This window comes from Callionymus lyra, chromosome 9 (assembly GCF_982586985.1).
Source record: "Callionymus lyra chromosome 9, fCalLyr1.hap1.1, whole genome shotgun sequence".
Lineage (NCBI taxonomy): Eukaryota > Metazoa > Chordata > Actinopteri > Syngnathiformes > Callionymidae > Callionymus > Callionymus lyra.
In genome coordinates, this window is record NC_141826.1 from 6737522 (window position 1) to 6760422 (window position 22901).

At 38.0% G+C, this 22901-nt stretch overlaps 2 long non-coding RNA genes and 1 pseudogene across 2 annotated transcripts; all 3 read right to left on the reverse strand.

The window, feature by feature from the left end:
* Positions 1–2276: 2276 nt before the first annotated feature.
* On the reverse strand, positions 2277–3603 carry LOC148071605 (uncharacterized). The gene is made up of 2 exons (XR_015712789.1): positions 2682–3603; positions 2277–2604 (listed from the first exon to the last, which is right to left on the reverse strand). It is a non-coding gene; the product is annotated as an uncharacterized LOC148071605 (long non-coding RNA).
* A 2648-nt stretch (positions 3604–6251) lies between these two features.
* On the reverse strand, positions 6252–12132 carry LOC148071606 (tumor necrosis factor alpha-induced protein 2-like; annotated as a pseudogene).
* A 7430-nt stretch (positions 12133–19562) lies between these two features.
* LOC148071607 (uncharacterized) lies at positions 19563–21432 on the reverse strand. The gene is made up of 2 exons (XR_015712786.1): positions 20511–21432; positions 19563–20433 (listed from the first exon to the last, which is right to left on the reverse strand). It is a non-coding gene; the product is annotated as an uncharacterized LOC148071607 (long non-coding RNA).
* Between the last annotated feature and the right edge of the window lie 1469 nt (positions 21433–22901).

Here is a 22901-nt window from a genome sequence, read left to right on the forward strand (position 1 = left end):
TCAACCAGGTGTCACCTCTCAGTGTCTACTCTCTGTGTCATCTCTCCCTGAAGCCCATCAACTTCCATCTCTCTGCCTCTGCACTACCACTTAGTCTGAAGCAACATGAAAATATTACTGTTTATAAATATACAAATATGTACATAGTTCACATTTTTTATGGTCTTCAGTTTTCCCATGGAATTATAATAACAGCGAAAGCTGCTCTGTTTACAAAGTTATCCCATCCTTCCTTGTGACAAAAAAGTCACCTGATCAAAATGCATTCTGTAAGAAACTGACAGTTTTTTCTTTTTTCCTCATATGGGAAGTTTTAGATTTCTGCCATCGATATTCAAAATCAAATGACTGACGCAAAAAAAAGAAGGAAAACATTGGGACATCATTCATTGATAGTCAACTCACCTCCGCTTTTGCTCATCAACTTTCATCTCTCCCAGTAACTGTTGTTCCACTTTGTCTAGACAAACAAACCATGTCTTTTAATCACTAAAAAAACTGTTATTATAGTTCCATGGGAAAACTGAAGACCATAAAAAATTTGAACTATGTACATATTTGTACGTTAATAAACAGTAATGTTTTCATGTTGCTTCAGACTAAGTGGAGCGGAGTGCAGAGGCAGAGAGATGGAAGTTGATGGGCTTCAGAGAGAGATGTCACAGAGAGTAGACACTGAGAGGTGACACCTGGTTGACGTAGTAAGTTACTTTAAACTACCCCACCTGCAGATTTGAGGCTAGAGATGGCAACACCGAGCAGCAAGCTGTGTGTGTCCGTTATTTAGCTAAAGGGAGTGTGAAGGAGGCCTTTATTGTGTCAACGTGATATAAAATGCATCAGACCTTCGGTAAGTATCACCTTTTCCAATTGAGTCCATCTTAGTTCTGCTTTAGGCACTTTTTTGCTAAAAAATCCCACAACTGATCCAACGTCACTCAACACACATGTCAATAAAAACTACTTTTAATGTGATTTTGAATGTATATGAATCGTTTGAATTACGCAATAACTTTATTACTTTGACATGTTAACTAAAACAGCAAGAAATATTATAAATATAAATGTATTTATTTGTACAAGTAGGAAAATAATTGTACAGTCTATTACCCCAGATCATTGTTAGTAACATTCCAATAATACATGTTGCCTAGAAAGTGTTGTTTCAACAGTTAAGGTTTATGTTTTAATTTTGGTTAAAAAATATTTGATCTGAAACTTATTTGTACTTATTTATCAATAAAGATCCACTGTATGTGTTTATTTACTGTAAATGGTCAATTTCCCCAGTATTAGGTTGAAATAAACTATAAAGACTGTAAGTGTGTCAAAATTAATTCAAGTTGATTACTTTAAAATAAAAAAACAACATTAAACAAGTCATGTGATTGAATTATTAGCCTAATATATTTTCAAAATGACGTGAACTGTAATAATAAATATTTATCCATTGTTTTTTGTGTTAATCCACATAATATTTCGATTTTTATCAGTGGATTGGATCATAAACAGCCCATAATAATGCACCTGACAACATATACTGCATTTCTAGCTGCTCTCAACTGTTTGTTCATTAAGTGTTAAATATAAACCTTGTCAAATTAGCACCTTACACTTTAATTTATGAGCCATTGGCAATATATTTTAAATTTCTTTTTCTGTCTTCATCTCAGGTTCAACAGAGTATTTTACACCTTGTATCTCCAGACGTCTGAAGAAGGTAAAGACACGTTTCTGCTCAGAGTATTTATTAAAGAATTATAAATGACATTTTCAAACTATTACACGGATGATTTCCACGATGGACTTCGTTGTTCCGAATCCGAGCAGTTTCTCTCCGGCGTGGACCCTCAACGCTCCAGGAAATATTCGGGGATCTTCCGTCAGATTCCAACTCTGCTCCTCAAATTGACTTTGAGGAGTTGATGAAACTCCTCGATGAAGTCGAGGCCCTGGAGCCACCGGTGCTGTCGGGCAGAACTATCCGGTCCAGACAGGAGGGAGATGGATCGACGTTGGCCCCCCCCCGGGGTTCTGGGTGCAGCTTCCACCGATGATGATTCATCCCTTCTTACATGGAAACACGTACGAACAACACGTTGTTTTCCAACAGCAGTGGCTGATCAACTGTCAACTGTTGATGTAGTAGCTGTTCATGACCTTCTTCGTGTTTGTGTCTCCAGAATGTTCCAAGTGTCACACAAGTTTTGTCTCCTTTTTGTACATTTTTTAATATTAATTCTGATTCTAAATATCATTTTTCTATCTCATTCCAGCAACAACCCACACTTAACTCATAACATAGATCTAATGGCAATGATCTGATGTTCCACCAGATGCTGTGGGGCCAGAAAACCCTATGTCAAGAGACCACCGAACGCCTTCATGGTGTTCATGAGGGAGAACAGGGAGAAAGTGAAAAACACGATGAAGCCTGAAGATGCAGAGACCAACACCCTCCTGGGGCACATGGTGAGTGTCTAAAACACAGCCAGATTTGTACAAGTCCGAAAAGCTCTTGTTTGACGACCTGTTTTCCTGTTTATACAGTGGCGGAAGTTGTCGTCGCAGGACAAGGATTTCTACTATCAGATGATGAAGATCCTAAGGAGGAAATTAAAGTCATTGACACATTTGTGGATCAACAGTTCAAAGGGATGGAAGTGAAAGATGATACGAACCTTGAAAAGCATCTACTAGCTGTTCAGACTGACGTTCAAACTAAGCTTGTGAGACTGACGCCAGAAATGGAATCAGGAGCGGCGGGTCATCTGCTCGACCTTCACCACCGGCAGATTTATATCCACCTCCAGGATCTTCTGCAGGAGAGCAGCAGCACCCAGAACAGCACCAAAAAGGAATATGATTAAAAACAAGATTCAATTTTCAGGTTTCATGGTAAATGGATAATTAAGTAAATACAAAACAGAAAATAGACATTTCTTCTCAACAAAAACAACTTTTACCTCATGTTTAGTTATTCTTATTTTATGAAAAAAAACATTTGGATCTTCAATCGGTTCTAATTTGTTGTGTTCCTGTTTGGTTTCTCTACTTAAAATTGAAAATGAAGTAATTTTACATTTTTAATCTATGTTTGCTGCAGCCAAATGATGTAAAAATGTGTAATAGATACATAAAAACTTTTTACCGAATACGATCTTTCCTCACATGTTCTTTTCGAGCTTCTCAATGATTATTAATAATAATGATCTTTATGGACATAACACGTTTCAGACTGAGAGTAGCGACACTATTCTTTAAATAATAGTAAAAAACAAACATTATTTAACAATAAGAAACAGCACCAAAAACATTAATATAATAAAAAACAAGATTTAATTAAGTAAATTGGGTTTAGACTTTGGCGTCACACCGAGGTACTGCCCCCTGCTGGACACCATTTGAAAAACAAAACGGAAAACTACTCCTAAATAAGTTGTTTTCGAGTAATAATGCAAAATTCAATTACAATCGCTGTTTCTTAACTAACCTTTATCTACTAGGTTCTGGTAGTGAGTGATACATGGGCGAAAAATTAGGTGAAATAAGGCGGCATTAGCTTAGCTACATGCTAACGTCATGCTACAGAGGTTGGATTAAATAAACGAATAAGCTTCGAAAATAATAAGCCAAATTGATAGATTAATTAAACCATATCGACGATAGTGAGATGTTTATTTCCCCGTGTAGCGACACAAGGATCTCAACAGGATAAAAAGGTTGTCGTGGTCAACGTTGACAAGTGTAACGGCTAGTTTTAGTGTTAGCCGAGTGACAAGTACAAACTTGAATCAAAAACTTCGAAGAGAAGGTAACAAACAAATCTTTTAAGAAATGAAACAAATAAACAACAAAAAACGGTCACTCACGGAACATCGAGTCCTCACCGATGTACGAAAACATGACGGCGATGACACCTGCAAGTGGACGAACGCTCGCTTCTGATTGGCTGACACCTGAACCTGCGTCAATGATGACGTACACGAGGCCTTTAATGCGTCTTTATCGAAGCGATATAAAATGTAATTTCCACCTGGATTTACCGTATTTCGCATCGGACCTTCGGTAAGTATCACCTTTTCCAATTGAGTCCATCTTAGTTCTGCTTTAGCCACATTTTTGCTAACAATCCCACAACTGATCCAACGTCACTCAACACACACGTCAATAAAAAATACTTTTAATGTAATTTAAATGTAAATGACTCGTTTGAATTAGGCAGTAACTTAATTACTTTGACATGTTAATTAAAACAGCAAGAGATATTATAAATATAAATGTATTTATTTGTACAAGTAGTACAATTATTGTACAGTTTATTACCACAGATCATTGTTAGTAACATCACAATAATACACGTTTCCTAAGTGTTGTTTCAACAGTTAAGGTTTATGTTTTAATTTTGGTTTAAACATATTTTATCTGATCAATAATCTATTGTACAGATGATTTCAACAATGGACCTCGTCACTATCGATCTGAGCAGCTTCTCGTCCGAGTGGACTGATCCAAGCACGGAGTCGGACACAGTCCACTCCACGTTCCTGTCCATGATCGGGGACCTTCCGTCTGCTCCTGATTTGGACTCTGCTGCTCAAGACGATCTGCTCTTGCTCAAACTCATTGAAGAGGTTGATGTCGAGCAGTTAGAGAAAGACTTGACCTCAGAGTTCAAGATGACGACGGCCCCTGAAACCCACCCCTTCCAATGTGGAGCCACGACGGTTCCATCGTTTGGACGAGTGCTGTCAGAGAACACACTAAGGCACTACCATCAAGTCCCAGCTGGGTTGACTTGGGTCAACAGTGGAGTCCCCCCAGGGTTCTGGGTTCAGCCGCGACCAGCTGTGGAAGTCATGAGCCCGCTCGTCTTTTTGTAAGTGTCACACATGTTCATATCCAACTCCACGTCTTAAATATCGTCTTGAAATTAACTTTCCTTTTCATTCTAGCAACAATCAGAACATCCAGAAGACCTCCAGCCGCGCTCCTTCTCCGCCTCAGGCCTGCTCTTCCACGTTAGTCCTCACGTTTGATTCATCTAAATGCACACTTAACTCATAACATAGATCTAATGGCAATGATCTGATGTTCCACCAGATGCTGTGGGGCCAGACCGTACGTCAAGAGACCAGCGAACGCCTTCATGGTGTTCATGAGGGAGAACAGGCAGATGGTAAAAAACACCATGAAGCCTAAAGATAGTGCCGAGACCAACACCATCCTGGGGCACATGGTGAGTGTCTAGAACACAGCCAGATTTGAACAAGTCCGAAAAGCTCTTGTTTGACGACCTGTTTTCCCTGTTTCTACAGTGGCGGAAGTTGTCGTCTCCAGACAAGGATTTATACTATGGGATGGCAAAGGATGAGAGAAGAATCCACGCCGAGAAACACCCAGACTGGTCGGCGGGCAATAATTATGTAAATAACTTTATTTTCTCTCTTTCTCTTTTGGTAAGTGTTTTGTTAATCTTTTTGTTTCTCTGTGTGCAGGGAAGGAAACACAAGAGGGAGAGAAAGAAGAAGAATCTTATCATCTAAAGCCGCCGTTTTAACTGCTGTACATATGTTGAGTGTAAATAAATTATTTTTAATCAAAAAGTCTTTTTGAATGCAGCAGATGATGTTGTCTACATCAGGGCTCGACAATCTTTATTGTGTAAAGAGCCATTTACGGGTCGTGTCCCGCCAAAATAAAACTCTGTTTGACGGATAAACTGAATCCTAAAAAGCTAATAGTCCTATAAAGTATATTTTACAAAAACAGGAAAACTTATTAAACTTATTAAATTTGAAGGAACACTTGCAGGATATGAGAAATTGTCCCTTTCTCTTGTCCCTTGATTTTAAAAATGAAACGCAAGACAATCCGTTCTCTTTTCTAAAAAAAAAAAAAAAGTCCACCCTTTATTCCAAACATTTTTAATTTAGAAAAAACATAAGTATTTTCAAATATTTACAATGTACAAGTTGCCTTGTAAACAATACACAACATTTCCAAATATTATATTAAGAAATATACACTTTTATTTTCAAATATCATCCCTTAAAAATATTGTGGCCACATGAGCAAGAACATAAATTAATTAAAATTTCAAGGGATTAATCTGCAGTATTTATTGGAATTTGGAATGATAATTTTAAAGAAGAAAACATGAGTAGGGGACACTTTGATTTCTCTTAACGTATCGTTCAGAATACTTTTCACCGTCTGTCGGTCCTCCCTGGAGATGTTTGTCTTGAGTTTCAGGAGAGCGGACACGTGTTTTTCACTGGAAAGAAATGGACACGATTCGATAAATGGCAGGTTATTCTAAAATGGCATCGATCTTTTGGTCTGGACTTTATACTCGTCCTGATAAAGTTTGTATTTTGGTACCTGAGGTGGGGATACGAGGAGGCCAGTGTGACGACTTGCATCTGTATGGCCGGAACATCCTGGAGGCTCAACACTCCCGCAATCATGTCCAGGTATTACTTCAGCCAGTTTTCTTTGGACCCCTGCACACACATGTTTTAATAAGCTTTTAATTATCTCTTTGAAAAGTTAAATTAAATGTTTTTTTTATATTGAAAAGTTGAATTTATTTTAATTTAAAAATCTTTTTCAATAATTAGTATATTTAAAGGTAAGTAAGTAAGTAAGTGTTATTTGTAAAGCGCTTTTCGAGGCTAGACCATGAATAGCTCTTAAAGTAAGAACCAGAAATTTCAAATTGATCTTGAAAGAAACTGGCAGCCATTGAGAAACTGACAGCCATTGAAGAGTTTTAAGGATTGGAGAAATGTGAGTTCTTCTACTAGAGTGGGTCAGAATTCTTACAAAAATGTATTGCATGAAACCAAACACACCCTGTTTCATTTTACAATATCGGTTTTCATGGCATCAATCATAATGTCATCAGCAAAGGGACAGTGAAATCCCGCGAGATTCTGGCGATAACTGAGGACGAGAGGATACACTCAACATATAAAGGTCATTTATATTATAGTTCAATTGGTAGCCTTTTAAATAACTATAAATATAATGAATGTTTATGTTTTGTTTAGGCTACGATTAAAAATAAAATAGAAATCAGAAAATGTATTTTTGAATTATTGGAATTAAAATATCAAACTCTACAGTAAAAAAACAATTAATTAATTTTGAAAGTATTCAAAAAATTGTAACCACAAAATCAACCTTTCAATATATACACATTATTGAATTCAATTATTTAAAAGAAACAATTAAATGCTTAAACAACAACATTTCAATAAAAACAAGTTTAAGGATAAATTCAACATATTCTAATGTCAATGAACTACGTCCATAGTTTCACCACAGTTTCTCACCTGATCACTGAACCAACGTTGTAAAGTGTCGGCGTCGCTCGTCACTCTGTCGAAGGCCTCCTGCTGCTGAGCCCGACTCCTCAGCTTCACGTCTCCCTTCAGCAGCCGTCTGACGTATTCCACCGTCACCTCCTGGTGCAGCTGTCCGATCAACTCCTGAAGACACGGATCATGAGTCTTAGCTCGTGAAAACTTTTTTTTTTTTAGCTCTTTTTTAATACCTGGTGAGAAGATTCAGGGGATGATCATCTTGTCGAACGTTGACGAGTGCAGCCAATCGTGGGTTCCAAGCTTTCTGTGGTTTGGCTGGGGCGACACAAGTGATGGATTTTTATTTTGATCACCTGTACGTCTGTTATTGACACTCACCTTGAGCGCCTGGTGGACCGGGCTCAGTAGGAACTGGTGCGCCGATTGTTTCATGTCGGCCAGGACGCTCATGCATCTCTCTCGGACGTCGTCCAGGATCATGGAGCTCTTCTTCAAAATAAAATCCCTGCAGACACATGACAGTTGAGTCACATGACCACCTCGCGGTCACACCCTGAAGTCGGGCGCTCCACCTGAATTGTTGAATCCATCCGAGGTTGGCTTTGATGAACGGTTTTCTGCTCCACTTGTTTTGCTTCATGACGTCCTCCTGGAAGTCCTTGAAACGAAAACATTAATTCATTTGAATCTTTTTTCTTTTGACGTGAGAGACGTTACCTGCACAGCGAGTCGCTCAGTTCAAGTTATACACTGGACCTTCTCTCTATCACCCACGACCATTCCCGCTGAGGTCAGCATTCCGTTGATGAGCTGAAGTGTGAAAATGAAGTCATGGTTTGAAACGTTACCGCTACTAGATTTAGCCAAAAGAATCCTTTTTTTTCAAATACCTGAATGATGTCATAGGACATGGTGAAGCTTCCGTCCTTCTTTGTCGGCTCGCTTTTCCACGATTCCCTCGCTTCCGCCAGGACTTGACTGATGAACGTCGTCATCTCTGCCTGATCAAACCAAAAAAACTTGATACGTTATCAATCACGAGTTATGATTAAATCCTACAATCTTAGGTGTATAAATAGAAAAGTGTTAAAGATCAACCGAGACATCTTATCTATAAAAACATTTGTTCCAAAGGTTGTTAAAGTCATAATACGTAAGTTTGAAAAAAAAAATGTTGGCTCCCCCTGTGTCAGAAAAATATAACTGCAATGCTGTCAAATCAGTCAACCATGCCTGTTCAAAATGACAACAATCGAACAGAAAATACATTTGAAAAAAAAAGGTTTTAAGAAAGAACTGTTTTTTAAATACTTTTTTAATTTGTAGGTATTTTAACTGTGTATTGTTTTGTTGTTTAAGCGCTTTGTGACCCTGGTTTATGGAATAGGGAAATTCCAATTTTTTAATTATTGGAATCAAAACATCAAACTCTATATGTAAAAAAAACAATTCATTAACTGTGAAAGTATTTTTAAAAATGTATTAAATAATTCAATAACTTTGTGTAGTTTTGTCTCTCAGGACAAACCTGATGATGAATGAATAATGAATGGAAATTACTTTTGTCTTGCCCATCAAAGTTGTCTTCAATGAAACGATTCACTAGTTACTAAATTAAGTCATATTGTAAGGGGTGGAGTCAATTTATACAACTTATATTTATAATAAACAAATGGTAAATTACATGTTTTTTCTTGTCTTGACCACATTTTTAAAAAACTAAATTCACTTCATACTATCAAATTTTACAACCTGAAACAAAATAACAATGCTTGGAAAATGTTTGTTTTTTTATCTTATTCTTCAATAATGTTTTACAAGCTTATATTACTGTGTAGTTAATGTGTAAATATACCTGTTGTTTGCTCAGGTACTGCTCCTGCAGCGACGCCACCATGTGGTCAGGCAGCAGACTTCCTAGAGCTTCAAAGTTGATCTCTGGCGCCAAAAGAGGGTTCTTAAACAGTCTTATAGAATAAGAAGATTATATTGATAAATATAAAATCACTTTAATTTCCAGTTAAAAACAAAGAAGGAAGTTCAAGGTAGGAATAGCATTGGTGGGGAGTTGGACGGGCAACTTACCCAGGATAATAGTCAGTGACCCATTGCAGCAGGAACTTGCAGTCCTCATCCCCCAGCCCGAACTCTGCAATCTCCTCCAAGCCTTTGCTCATTTACTGGTGGTACAGCTCGGCATAGAACTGACAGATGTCCATCTCCGGAGGGTAGCAGCTCTTGACCACCTTCACGACCGTCAGCAGGTCCTCCTTCATCTGCAGGCCCATGCTGTGGATCTTCGCCTGGAGGCAGTTCTGCTTCACCGGACTGCTGAGACCGACGGGTTCTCCATTCGCTCCTCCACCAGGCTGGTGAGCACTTGGTCGTGTTGTTGCCTCCATCTGCTCTGCCTCCAGGATGGCGCCGACCCGGCCATTTGATCCACCAGTTGGTCCTGCTCCTCCTGCAGCTGGACTGCTTTCACGGCAGACACTAACACGGCCGCTTCTTGTTCCCCCTTCAGAGACTCTTGGTCTATATGGTCTGGATCACGAGAGTCTCCAGGATTTTCTGGTCCGAAACAAGCTTGAGGACTTTTTTGTCTTCCTCTGATTGACCAAACAGAAGCTTCTCTTTGTCCACCAGCTGAAGAGCTGCCTCGTAAAAGTGAGATTGCTCCAGGTCTTGGTCAAAAGAGACGACTGGAAGAGAAACAAATAAGTGGTTAGATATTGAGCGTTCCTTCTGACCTTTGCTGACTGGCCATATTTTGGGGAACCTCCAACCTCCGGCTGGGCTTCCCTCTGGGATCGGTGGCACGTGTGACGCCGCTGACCTTGACCGGAGCCTCATTCAAGCCGTTTGCTCTGCAGGAAAACCATAATACAGCGTTAAAATGACAAATGGGTTTTTTCCATTCATACATGATTTTTTCTTACACTTCTGAATATTTTAAGATGCTGAACAATCATTTTTAAGAACAAAAAAACCCATTATTTGCCATTTTTTAACCTCATCTAGAGCCTGATATTTAATTATTGGCACTAAACTGACAAACATTATCAACTTCAACTTCTATCCTCAGCCAGATTTTATGTTAAAATACATTTACATTTACACAGAAATTCAAAACACATTGTTAACGCAAACATCCTACTCACCAGATTTGTTCGTTTTGAGAGGATTCTCTTCCAAGCAGCCTTTGGCTGATGTGAGCTCCTGGAAGTTACAGTCGGGGAAATAACTCTCTGGTCCTCTGAGCGTTGGAGGATTTCTGAGGCTACAGGCTCCTCCCACTTTCCTCCCACCCCTTGCGTGCACACACCCACGCACTCATCGTACTTTCACCTTCACTTTTGTCTCGTTGTTTGCACAAGCATGCTTCTAGTTTTCATGCGGCACCTTCATTCCAGGGCAGCAACATTTGGATGACTTTGCCAGGTGTTATTGTGAATAAAGGTCACAATTTAAATCCAAGTCAAAGTTTCAGGTCAAACAAAAATTCAATTAATTAATTTCATGCAAGGTCAATAAAAAAACTTTTTTTTCAAGATATCTTTGCATTTATTTTCCTTATTATTTTTGATTTATCTTCGTTTTAGCTTCATGTCATTTTATTACTTCATTTTCATTCAAATTTCGTTTTTTATATTGAGGGGCATTTTTATCCGTCTGAGACTCGGTTTAGAGCCTCTACCCTCAAAGAAGTTAACCTTGACTTGACTTTTCACTTTGATTTAAAAAATAAATCAAAAGATCTTCATAGTCGTTTCTCCTTTCAACCTTTTAGAAAATGAAAATAAAACGAGACAAAACTGAAAAGATGTTCCACAGTGTAGTCGGTTTCAAAATAACTTTTAAAAAGTGAACAAATATGCAGTGGTGGAGGTTGTTCACCTTGACCCTGAGACAACACAAGGGATACCACAAACACATTTGTTTTAGGGCCTTCGGGGTCACCTTGACCCCCAGACAACACTAGTTCAAATTCCCGTTCTGGAGACTCTAATTATCTCCATGAACAAAATAAAAATCAAATCATAGCTTTTTATCCATTATATTGTAAATCTAAATAAACAAGGATCAAAAATGAATGATTTGAAAATTATACCTTCAGGGTAATATTATAATCATAGTTATTATATTCAAAAGTTAATACATCTAAAATGCACTTTTTATTTTTATTTGACCGAAAAAGAGAAAATATTGTGTATGAAAATATATATTTATTGACTAGTTTCAGTGCTGGAGAAGCTAATAATATGTAGCGGGTCCCAGCAGGGCCTTCGCTGACAGATATGATAATCCTGGAATTACAATGGACATGAACGACACCGGACCACAAGTGCTCATGAACCAAGTCTCTTGGATTATCTTTATTCACATATTTTCATTAAACTGCAATCGTGACTCTTCCTTTGTTCTTTTTCTTTTGCATTAGCAATGGTTTAAAAACCACTTTCAAAGTACATTTACATAAATGTCAATTTTACAATTTTCCTTTGAAAACAAACCATGTCTTTTAATCACTAATCATTTTCTTGTTATCAATCATTCCTTCACTTCCAACATACACCCTTCATTCTTTCATCAAGAATAATAATCGTACATTATGTACAGTAGATGCCATAAGTGAACACTTAATAAAACAAAATGAATCTCTTTTGCAGTTTAACTCGCCAAAACGGTATAACATATTTATTTCTGCGCGTGCTTTCAACCAGGGCGGCTCCTATAACTGGTCTGAACTTGCAGTCATGCTAGCATGCTACATATACTCCACACAATACTTTTCTCACTTCAAAGCACACAAATGCACAATTCAGACTCACACACCACACACACACGACTATTTTAACATATTAAATATTACCGCACAAAAGTCAAGGAGTCAAAAGAAAAATACACACAGAAGCATTTAACTACGGCCACGGACGCCATTTTAGTAATCGCCACGATCATGAACCGCAGCACTTTCTATGTTCACACACATAACTGTCATATCAAAAATCCTTATAAACAGTTTAAAGTAAGAGGAATTAAAGAAAGAGTTCTTAACCAACCTGGAATTACAATGGACATGAACGACACCGGACCACAAGTGCTCATGAACCAAGTCTCTTGGACGATGAGTTTCACTTGTGCGAAGTATTGCCATGAATACCGTCGCCCGCAAGTGCTGCCACCTTGTGTCCGTTTTCTGCATGGCATTGCACATTTATCTTTATTACACCCTCTTAGTGGGACTAAACAACAAACCAAAAAGTGACAGAAAACATTATATAATAATATCTAAACAAAACACTTTTGTGAGTATCACAAATACATTTAAAATCTCACCAAGGATGAAAACTAGATTTGTTAAAATGAATGATGAATATATTTAAATATAATCTTTATGTCAACAATTTAAATAATAAATATCTATATCAATTTAAAAGAGCCAATACTATGATAAAAAGTGGGTTTGTATCCAGACATTTATACTCAACAGTGTCAAAGGTCGAGCCTGGGAGCAGGAAGTTGATGCAGATTTGACAGACAGTCATTGTTGAGAGAGAGAGGCAGGCGATGAGAATCACTGCGTGAGGAAGGTAACGTTAGCCGACAACAACTTGTTAAATATATCATTTGGATTTTGATTTGCGTGGAACTCCTGTATAACTCCTAGATGGATATCAGAAAGTTATTTGCCCGCAGCAGGGATAAAGCAATGAGGAATGAGAGGTAAGTGAAGTCCTAGCTAGCTAGACAACATAAGTGTGTCTTAAGTTAATGCTAAGTTAGCATTAACGTCATTCCTTCTATCAATATGTGAATAAAGATAATCCAAGAGACTTGGTTCATGAGCACTTGTGGTCCGGTGTCGTTCATGTCCATTGTAAGTAAGTAAGTAAGTAAGTAAGTAATTCTTATTTGTATAGCGCTTTTCCAGACCAGGGTCACAAAGCGCTTAAACAATCAAAACAATATTCAATAAAGTATATATTTTAAAGATCAAGATAAAACTGATAACACAACAGGAGTTCCAGAAAATCAAGGAAAAGCCTGAACAAATAAAAACGTCTTAAGATGTTTATTAAAGGAGTCAGTAGACTCCATCAAGCACAAAGAGAGAGGAAGATTGTTCCAAAGCTTAGGAGCAACAGCCTGAAAAGATTTCTCTCCTCTGGTTCTGAACCTTGTGCGAGGAACCGAAGAGTTTTAAGGATCGGAGAAATGTGAGTTCTTCTACTTGAGCGGGTTAGAATTCTCGCTGCAGAGTTCTGAATCAACTGCAGGCGAGACAGCTCCTTCTTGTTAAGACATGGAAACAAACTGTTACAATAGTCCAGACGAGAAGAAACAAACGCATGGATTACAAGCTCCAGATCATGTTCCGACAACATTTTCCTAAGTTTAGAGATTTTTATCAGTTGAAGGAAACAGTTTCTGGTTCCAGGATTATCATATCTGTCATCGAAGGCCCTGCTGGGACCCGCTACATATTATTAGCTCCTCCAGCACTGAAACTAGTAAATAAAAATATATTTTCAAACCCCATATTTTCTCTTTTTCGGTCAAATAAAAAAAAAAAAGAAAAAGTGCATTTTATGTATGATGTATTCATATATTTAATTTAACTTTTCAAAGAGATAATTAAAAGCTTATTGAAACATGTGTGTGCAGGGTTCCAAAGAAAACTGGCTGAAGGAATACCTGGACATGATTGCGGGAGTGTTGAGCCTCCAGGATGTTCCGGCCATACAGATGCAAGTCGTCACACTGGCCTCCTCGTATCCCGACCTCAGGTACCAAAATACAAACTTTATCAGGACGAGTATAAAGTCCAGACCAAAAGATCGATGTCATGCTAGAATAACCTGCCATTTATCGAATCGTGTCCATTTCTTTCCAGTGAAAAACACGTGTCCGCTCTACTGAAACTCAAGACAAACATCTCCAGGGAGGACCGACAGACGGTGAAAAGTATTCTGAACGATACGTTAAGAGAAATCAAAGTGTCCCCTACTCATGTTTTCTTCTTGCAATACTGCAGATTAATCCCTTGAAATTTTAATTAATTTTTGTTCTTGCTCATGAGGCCACAATATTTTTTTTTTTAGAAGAGAGAACGGGTTGTCTTGCATTTCATTTTTAAAATCAAGAGAAAGGGAAAATGTCCCATATCCTGCCCGTGTGCCTTCAAATTGAAGTTTTATTAGTTTCCTTGGTCTAAAAATCAAGTTCAAGTCTGTCTTTTGGAATATCTTACTGCTCAAAGCACAGTCTTATTAAAAAGGGAAAATACATAAGGTTTAAAATATTGCTTCTGGCGCCGCCAAGTGTCCCTAAAGTGTAGCTGCCGGCCACAACATACTATGCATTTGTTTACAAAACAAGATAAATTCTCTTGTTGAGTCAGTTTAAAAGATTATCATTAAGAAAAACAGGAGTTCTAATGTCATGTGCCGAGGTGTCAAATGAATGTTGTTATTGACGCACCGTTCTAGAACAATACCTGGACGTCATCAATGTAAGATGTACTGCCTTCTCAGCCAACTTGTTTCCTTGTTTTTATTTACTATGAATGATGGCTGAACCGAGACGAGTTGGCGAAGACTTCAGAAGCAGAAGTTACTGTAAACACGTCCGCTGAGAATCACCGCTGCAGGGAAAAGGAGGAGAGGAAAAGCCCTCTGAAGGACCGGGAATGGCCCCACATTCCAGTCATGGTCCATAAAAATAGTTTCCTATTTATTTTATTAATTTATCTTAAAATATGACAGTCCTGGATTAAGAGTTAGCCACTTAGCATTTAGCTTGCTAGCTCTTTATACGGGACCTCTGTTGAACTTTTAGTGTATATTTAAACTCATAAACGAGGGAAACGTCTACTTCTTTGTAACAAGATGGCCCCAGATTTCTCTTTTAATTTCTGCACCATTTTTAAACGTTTAGAATAAGTAGTTGATTGTTTAGAAGTTAGAAGTAGCTCTGCCACTAGCATTAGCTTTTTATTTTAATTTTCTTAATTTGTCCAAAATGTTTTCTGGAGTATAAAGAGTTAAACTTTCAGACACATGCTACATGTTTAAAACAGACCATTTATTAGTTCATAATTTTCTTTCCTGTTTTTGTAAAATATACTTTATAGGACTATTAGCTGTTTGGCATTCAGTTTATCCGTCAAACAGAGTTTTATTTTGGCGGGACACGTCCCGTAAATGGCTCTATAAACAATAAAGGCTCTCGAGCCCTGATGTAGACAACATCATCTGCTGCATTCAAAAAGACTTTTTGATTAAAAATAATTTATTTACACTCAACATATGTACAGCAGTTAAAACGGCGGCTTTAGATGATAAGATTCTTCTTCTTTCTCTCCCTCTTGTGTTTCCTTCCCTGCACACAGAGAAACAAAAAGATTAATAAAACACTTACCAAAAGAGAAAGAGAGAAAATAAAGTTATTTACATAATTGTTGCCCGTTGACCAGTCTGGGTGTTTCTCGGCGTGCATTCTTCTCTCATCCTTTGCCATCCCATAGTAAAAATCCTTGTCTGGAGACGACAACTTCCGCCACTGTAGAAACAGGAAAACAGGTCGTCAAACAAGAGCTTTTGGGACTTGTTCAAATCTGGCTGTGTTCTAGACACTCACCATGTGCCCCAGGATGGTGTTGGTCTCGGCACTATCTTTAGGCTTCATCGTGTTTTTCACTTTCTCCCTGTTTTCCCTCATGAACACCATGAAGGCGTTCAGGGTCTCTTGACGTAGGGTGGTTTTTTGCCACAACCGCATCAGATCATTGACAACATTAGATCAATTTTATGAGTGAAGGTTGCATTTTTGGAAAAGTAAAAAAAGCGAGAGAACTAACTGGGAAGTGCAGGCCGGAGGAAGAGAAGGAGCGAAGCCGGAGGTCGGCTGGACGTTCTGGTTGTTGCTGGAATGAGATAGAAAAATGATATTTAGAATCAGAATTAATATTAAAAAATGTACAAAAAGGAGACAAAGCTTGTGTGACACTTACAAAAAGGCGAGAGGGTTCATGGTTGGCACTGCTGGAACATTCTGGAGACACAAACACAAAGAAGGTCATGAACAGCTACTACATCAACAGTTGACAGTTGATCAGCCACTGTCCTGCTGTTGGAAAACAACGTGTTGTTCGTACGTGTTTCCATGTAAGAAGGGATGAGCCATCATCGGTGGAAGCTGCACCCAGAACCCCGGGGGGGCGCCAACGTCGATCCATCTCCCTCCTGTCTGGACCGGATGGTTCTGCCCGACAGTGTTCTCCGACAGCACCGGTCTATACGACACGGCACTGTCGGGGCTCCACATTGTAGCGGGTTGATGTCGTACGTTGTCGTGTCGACAAGTCCGGAGGTCGAGTCTTTTCGTGGCTCCAGGGCCTCGACTTCATCGAGGAGTTTCATCAACTCCTCAAAGTCAATTTACGGAGCAGAGTTGGAATCTGACGGAAGATCCCCGAACACTTCCTGGAGCGTTGAGAGGACAGTGTCCAACTCTTCGCTGGGATCGGTCCACGCCGGAGAGAAACGGCTCGGATTCGGAACAACGAAGTCCATCGTGGAAAGCATCTGTGAAATAGTTAGAAAATGTCATTTATAATTCTTTAATAAATACTCTGAGCAGAAACGTGTCTTTACCTTCTTCAGACGTCTGGAGATACAAGGTGTAAAATATTCTGTTGAACCTGAGATGAAGACAGAAAAAGGAAATTAAAAATATTGCCAGCTGCTCATAAATTAAAGTGTAAGGTGCTAATTTGACAAGGTTTATATTTAACACTTAATGAATGAACAGTTGAGAGCAGCTAGAAATGCAGTATATGTTGTCAGGTGCATTATTATGGGCTGTTTATGATCCAGTCCACTGATAAAAATCTAAATATTACATGGATTAACACAAAAAACAATGGATAAATATTTATTATTACAGTTCAGATGTCATTTTGAAAATATATTAAGCTAATAATTCAATCACATGACTTGTTTAATGTTGTTTTTTTATTTTAAAGTAATCAACTTGAATTCATTTTGACACACATACAGTCTTTATAATTTATTTCAACCTAATACTGGGGAAATTGACCATTTATAGTAAATAAACACATACAGTGGATCTTTATTGATAAATAAGTACAAATAAGTTTCAGATCAAATATTTTTTAACCAAAATTAAAACATAAACCTTAACTGTTGAAACAACACTTTCTAGGCAACATGTATTATTGTGATGTTACGATGATCTATCTATGGTAATAAACTGTACAATTATTTTCCTACTTGTACAAATAAATACATTTATATTTATAATATCTCTTGCTGTTTTAATAAACATGTCAAAGTAATTAAGTTAATGCGTAATTCAAACGACTCATATACATTTAAATTACATTAAAAGTATATATACCATATATATATGGTATATATATACCATCTCTAGCCTCAAATCTGCAGGTGGCGTAGTTTAAAGTAACTTACTACTTCAACCAGGTGTCACCTCTCAGTGTCTACTCTCTGTGTCATCTCTCCCTGAAGCCCATCAACTTCCATCTCTCTGCCTCTGCACTACCACTTAGTCTGAAGCAACATGAAAATATTACTGTTTATAAATATACAAATATGTACATAGTTCACATTTTTTATGGTCTTCAGTTTTCCCATGGAATTATAATAACAGCGAAAGCTGCTCTGTTTACAAAGTTATCCCATCCTTCCTTGTGACAAAAAAGTCACCTGATCAAAATGTATTCTGTAAGAAACTGACAGTTTTTTCTTTTTTCCTCATAAGGGAAGTTTTCTATTCCTGCCATCGATATTCAAAATCAAATGACTGACGCAAAAAAAAGAAGGAAAACATTGGGACATCATTCATTGATAGTCAACTCACCTCCGCTTTTGCTCATCAACTTTCATCTCTCCCAGTAACTGTTGTTCCACTTTGTCTAGACAAACAAACCATGTCTTTTAATCACTAAAAAAACTGTTATTATAGTTCCATGGGAAAACTGAAGACCATAAAAAATTTGAACTATGTACATATTTGTACGTTAATAAACAGTAATGTTTTCATGTTGCTTCAGACTAAGTGGAGCGGAGTGCAGAGGCAGAGAGATGGAAGTTGATGGGCTTCAGAGAGAGATGTCACAGAGAGTAGACACTGAGAGGTGACACCTGGTTGACGTAGTAAGTTACTTTAAACTACCCCACCTGCAGATTTGAGGCTAGAGATGGCAACACCGAGCAGCAAGCTGTGTGTGTCCGTTATTTAGCTAAAGGGAGTGTGAAGGAGGCCTTTATTGTGTCAACGTGATATAAAATGCATCAGACCTTCGGTAAGTATCACCTTTTCCAATTGAGTCCATCTTAGTTCTGCTTTAGGCACTTTTTTGCTAAAAAATCCCACAACTGATCCAACGTCACTCAACACACATGTCAATAAAAACTACTTTTAATGTGATTTTGAATGTATATGAATCGTTTGAATTACGCAATAACTTTATTACTTTGACATGTTAACTAAAACAGCAAGAAATATTATAAATATAAATGTATTTATTTGTACAAGTAGGAAAATAATTGTACAGTCTATTACCCCAGATCATTGTTAGTAACATTCCAATAATACATGTTGCCTAGAAAGTGTTGTTTCAACAGTTAAGGTTTATGTTTTAATTTTGGTTAAAAAATATTTGATCTGAAACTTATTTGTACTTATTTATCAATAAAGATCCACTGTATGTGTTTATTTACTGTAAATGGTCAATTTCCCCAGTATTAGGTTGAAATAAACTATAAAGACTGTAAGTGTGTCAAAATTAATTCAAGTTGATTACTTTAAAATAAAAAAACAACATTAAACAAGTCATGTGATTGAATTATTAGCCTAATATATTTTCAAAATGACGTGAACTGTAATAATAAATATTTATCCATTGTTTTTTGTGTTAATCCACATAATATTTCGATTTTTATCAGTGGATTGGATCATAAACAGCCCATAATAATGCACCTGACAACATATACTGCATTTCTAGCTGCTCTCAACTGTTTGTTCATTAAGTGTTAAATATAAACCTTGTCAAATTAGCACCTTACACTTTAATTTATGAGCCATTGGCAATATATTTTAAATTTCTTTTTCTGTCTTCATCTCAGGTTCAACAGAGTATTTTACACCTTGTATCTCCAGACGTCTGAAGAAGGTAAAGACACGTTTCTGCTCAGAGTATTTATTAAAGAATTATAAATGACATTTTCAAACTATTACACGGATGATTTCCACGATGGACTTCGTTGTTCCGAATCCGAGCAGTTTCTCTCCGGCGTGGACCCTCAACGCTCCAGGAAATATTCGGGGATCTTCCGTCAGATTCCAACTCTGCTCCTCAAATTGACTTTGAGGAGTTGATGAAACTCCTCGATGAAGTCGAGGTGCTGTCGGAGAACACTGTCGGGCAGAACTATCCGGTCCAGACAGGAGGGAGATGGATCGACGTTGGCCCCCCCCCGGGGTTCTGGGTGCAGCTTCCACCGATGATGATTCATCCCTTCTTACATGGAAACACGTACGAACAACACGTTGTTTTCCAACAGCAGTGGCTGATCAACTGTCAACTGTTGATGTAGTAGCTGTTCATGACCTTCTTCGTGTTTGTGTCTCCAGAATGTTCCAAGTGTCACACAAGTTTTGTCTCCTTTTTGTACATTTTTTAATATTAATTCTGATTCTAAATATCATTTTTCTATCTCATTCCAGCAACAACCCACACTTAACTCATAACATAGATCTAATGGCAATGATCTGATGTTCCACCAGATGCTGTGGGGCCAGAAAACCCTATGTCAAGAGACCACCGAACGCCTTCATGGTGTTCATGAGGGAGAACAGGGAGAAAGTGAAAAACACGATGAAGCCTGAAGATGCAGAGACCAACACCCTCCTGGGGCACATGGTGAGTGTCTAAAACACAGCCAGATTTGTACAAGTCCGAAAAGCTCTTGTTTGACGACCTGTTTTCCTGTTTATACAGTGGCGGAAGTTGTCGTCGCAGGACAAGGATTTCTACTATCAGATGATGAAGATCCTAAGGAGGAAATTAAAGTCATTGACACATTTGTGGATCAACAGTTCAAAGGGATGGAAGTGAAAGATGATACGAACCTTGAAAAGCATCTACTAGCTGTTCAGACTGACGTTCAAACTAAGCTTGTGAGACTGACGCCAGAAATGGAATCAGGAGCGGCGGGTCATCTGCTCGACCTTCACCACCGGCAGATTTATATCCACCTCCAGGATCTTCTGCAGGAGAGCAGCAGCACCCAGAACAGCACCAAAAAGGAATATGATTAAAAACAAGATTCAATTTTCAGGTTTCATGGTAAATGGATAATTAAGTAAATACAAAACAGAAAATAGACATTTCTTCTCAACAAAAACAACTTTTACCTCATGTTTAGTTATTCTTATTTTATGAAAAAAAACATTTGGATCTTCAATCGGTTCTAATTTGTTGTGTTCCTGTTTGGTTTCTCTACTTAAAATTGAAAATGAAGTAATTTTACATTTTTAATCTATGTTTGCTGCAGCCAAATGATGTAAAAATGTGTAATAGATACATAAAAACTTTTTACCGAATACGATCTTTCCTCACATGTTCTTTTCGAGCTTCTCAATGATTATTAATAATAATGATCTTTATGGACATAACACGTTTCAGACTGAGAGTAGCGACACTATTCTTTAAATAATAGTAAAAAACAAACATTATTTAACAATAAGAAACAGCACCAAAAACATTAATATAATAAAAAACAAGATTTAATTAAGTAAATTGGGTTTAGACTTTGGCGTCACACCGAGGTACTGCCCCCTGCTGGACACCATTTGAAAAACAAAACGGAAAACTACTCCTAAATAAGTTGTTTTCGAGTAATAATGCAAAATTCAATTACAATCGCTGTTTCTTAACTAACCTTTATCTACTAGGTTCTGGTAGTGAGTGATACATGGGCGAAAAATTAGGTGAAATAAGGCGGCATTAGCTTAGCTACATGCTAACGTCATGCTACAGAGGTTGGATTAAATAAACGAATAAGCTTCGAAAATAATAAGCCAAATTGATAGATTAATTAAACCATATCGACGATAGTGAGATGTTTATTTCCCCGTGTAGCGACACAAGGATCTCAACAGAATAAAAAGGTTGTCGTGGTCAACGTTGACAAGTGTAACGGCTAGTTTTAGTGTTAGCCGAGTGACAAGTACAAACTTGAATCAAAAACTTCGAAGAGAAGGTAACAAACAAATCTTTTAAGAAATGAATCAAATAAACAACAAAAAACGGTCACTCACGGAACATCGAGTCCTCACCGATGTACGAAAACATGACGGCGATGACACCTGCAAGTGGACGAACGCTCGCTTCTGATTGGCTGACACCTGAACCTGCGTCAATGATGACGTACACGAGGCCTTTAATGCGTCTTTATCGAAGCGATATAAAATGTAATTTCCACCTGGATTTACCGTATTTCGCATCGGACCTTCGGTAAGTATCACCTTTTCCAATTGAGTCCATCTTAGTTCTGCTTTAGCCACATTTTTGCTAACAATCCCACAACTGATCCAACGTCACTCAACACACACGTCAATAAAAAATACTTTTAATGTAATTTAAATGTAAATGACTCGTTTGAATTAGGCAGTAACTTAATTACTTTGACATGTTAATTAAAACAGCAAGAGATATTATAAATATAAATGTATTTATTTGTACAAGTAGTACAATTATTGTACAGTTTATTACCACAGATCATTGTTAGTAACATCACAATAATACACGTTTCCTAAGTGTTGTTTCAACAGTTAAGGTTTATGTTTTAATTTTGGTTTAAACATATTTTATCTGATCAATAATCTATTGTACAGATGATTTCAACAATGGACCTCGTCACTATCGATCTGAGCAGCTTCTCGTCCGAGTGGACTGATCCAAGCACGGAGTCGGACACAGTCCACTCCACGTTCCTGTCCATGATCGGGGACCTTCCGTCTGCTCCTGATTTGGACTCTGCTGCTCAAGACGATCTGCTCTTGCTCAAACTCATTGAAGAGGTTGATGTCGAGCAGTTAGAGAAAGACTTGACCTCAGAGTTCAAGATGACGACGGCCCCTGAAACCCACCCCTTCCAATGTGGAGCCACGACGGTTCCATCGTTTGGACGAGTGCTGTCAGAGAACACACTAAGGCACTACCATCAAGTCCCAGCTGGGTTGACTTGGGTCAACAGTGGAGTCCCCCCAGGGTTCTGGGTTCAGCCGCGACCAGCTGTGGAAGTCATGAGCCCGCTCGTCTTTTTGTAAGTGTCACACATGTTCATATCCAACTCCACGTCTTAAATATCGTCTTGAAATTAACTTTCCTTTTCATTCTAGCAACAATCAGAACATCCAGAAGACCTCCAGCCGCGCTCCTTCTCCGCCTCAGGCCTGCTCTTCCACGTTAGTCCTCACGTTTGATTCATCTAAATGCACACTTAACTCATAACATAG